Raw genomic sequence first — 2,418 nt, forward strand, 5'->3', positions numbered from 1 at the left:
TTGTTTTATAGGGATTTAAACAGTCTAAAAGAGTATATAATGACTGGTGATTTAAAGGTAGCTCAACAATGCACGTACCATGGGCATTGATAAATTGATGCTGATATGAGGTATGACAACAATTATCTCACACACAGACACACACAGATCAATTCAATCAGACAAAAAATAGATCTCCAGACTTATCCTTAATAAAAAAAACCCAGCGTTTAATGTCGCAAACAAAATTAGAATCAAACATGGTTAACGTCGGGTACATTGCAAAGTACATGTAACTGTTGAAGTGTTAAAATGCGTTAATATGGGTTTACGGAATATAAAAAAATGCAAGATTGCAGAATAAAGGTTTGAATTTTAAAAATGCACGATTGTGGGATAACGGTATGTGCAAAGTGCGAGAATGCGGGATAACGGAACATGTATAAAATTGCAAGAATGCAGGGTAACGGTAAAGGTGTTAAAATGCATGATTGAAGGTTAACGTACCTGTAAAGTATAAAGTACGAGTTATCGTGAATGTTGCAGAATAACCTCCGAGATTGAGAAATGTTGTTTCGAAATATAAAAGCCGAGGTGTAGCCGAGACTTTTATATTTCAAACAACATTTCGAGACCGAGGAGGTTATCCAGCAACATTCACGAAAACAAGAACTTTTTTCTATCCTACTCAGGCACGTAGCATCGTTTTTGAAAGTGGGGGGGGGGGGGGGGCAGACCCATCCAAAAAATCTTGACAAGCAAAAAAAAAAAAAAAAAAAAAAAGGAAATTTAAAGTTCCCAAAAATCTTCAAAATCCTAATCCGGGGGGGGGGGTTCAAAAAAAAAAAAAACTTCTTCCCTACCAAAAATTTTCTCCCTCCAAATCATGAAATTCCTAATCCGTGGGGGGAGGGGGGGGGGAGGGGGGAAGAAACTTCAATTTGACTCCTCATTTCCTTATTTTCATATCAATTTTTTATTTACTTCCAAAAAAGTTGGGGGGGGGGGGGGGGGGTGCCAACTCCGTTATAATTCATTTTTTTATATTTTTTATATTTATATAAAAAAAATATGCCCCCCCCCCCCCCCCTGATGCTACGTGCCTGCTACTAACAGCCCAGTATTTCTACAGATTGTTTCTCCTATAGAGAAATGATTGAGGTCATTTTGACGGCTGTTCAGTGTAACCCCAACGGCTTTGTTAGTAATGTTTACATGTGTATTGATCAAAGGAATCACATGCAGACGACATAATTTTTTCTTTGTATTTTTAATACTCTTTACTTATTAATAAAAATATCTTTAAGTTTATATTCCTAATATTTTAAGGGCAATTTAAAACGATTATTACTACTATACGTTATATATTTTATGTAAAACGCGCTGTGAAAATGTGCTAGGAGGTCCTAGGAACAGCTGCATTGATCTCTTAAAATTAACAATTTGAGGCATTACACATCTTTTGACTGGAACCAACACGTGAAATTGACACGGTTTTAAAACTTTTTACGGTTTGAACTTGTACTTTCATGATCATTGCGACACAAATAGGTATTTCTGATCTGATTATTATTGATGACGTTCGTAGTATATTGGAGGATAATGTCTGCGGCATCTCTTTGATCTCGGCAATAATTGTAGTAGAATGTCGAGTAAAGATATGTGTGTTAATATTCCGTGACTGTAAAGTAATGGTATAACTATAAAGATGCGTGATTTTGGATGAACGGTATGTGTAAAGTGCGAAATTGCGGGGTTAAGGTTAAACCATCAAAGAGGTTGATTGTAAGATACACGGTATCTGCTTCAAAAATAACATCATATGCGTTAAAATGGATGAATGTATGGTAACTGTAAATGTTTTAAAGTGCGTGACAGTGAGGTTAAAATGTAAGAGTCAAAATGCAGGATTGTAGGGGTAACGGTATATGACTTGAGGAGCGTTTTTGTGGGTTTCTGGTATAAACGTTAAAATAACCTGATTAGATTCAATGGTATATGTGCCAAATGCCGTGACTGTTAGATTAATGCATATGCATATAAATGCGTGGCTGTAGGGAAAAGATATGTGATGGCGGTGTAATGGTATATGTGATAAGTGCCTGGCTGCGGAAAAGGGGATATCGATGTTAGTATCTGTTTTTTTTGTATAGCGATGATAATGACAGAATTTATAACACAATCATGTGACAACAATTGATTTTATCGGTTTGTTCCCGTTTTGCACACATTTGAAAATTAGGTATCGAAAAAATGTGTGCGAAACGGGAATTTGACCAGGTGTCATAATTGCTTAATTGCTATAGTCTATATCACAGTTCCTGCAAGGGCAATTGACAATGAAATAAATAAAACATATCTACTCGCAATTGATATTTACATTTATTTTATGTTACAATAAAACTTGCATAGAAGCACATTTACATAATAATTGACATC

This window comes from Crassostrea angulata, chromosome 2, assembly GCF_025612915.1.
Source record: "Crassostrea angulata isolate pt1a10 chromosome 2, ASM2561291v2, whole genome shotgun sequence".
In the NCBI taxonomy this organism is placed as follows: Eukaryota; Metazoa; Mollusca; class Bivalvia; order Ostreida; family Ostreidae; genus Magallana; species Magallana angulata.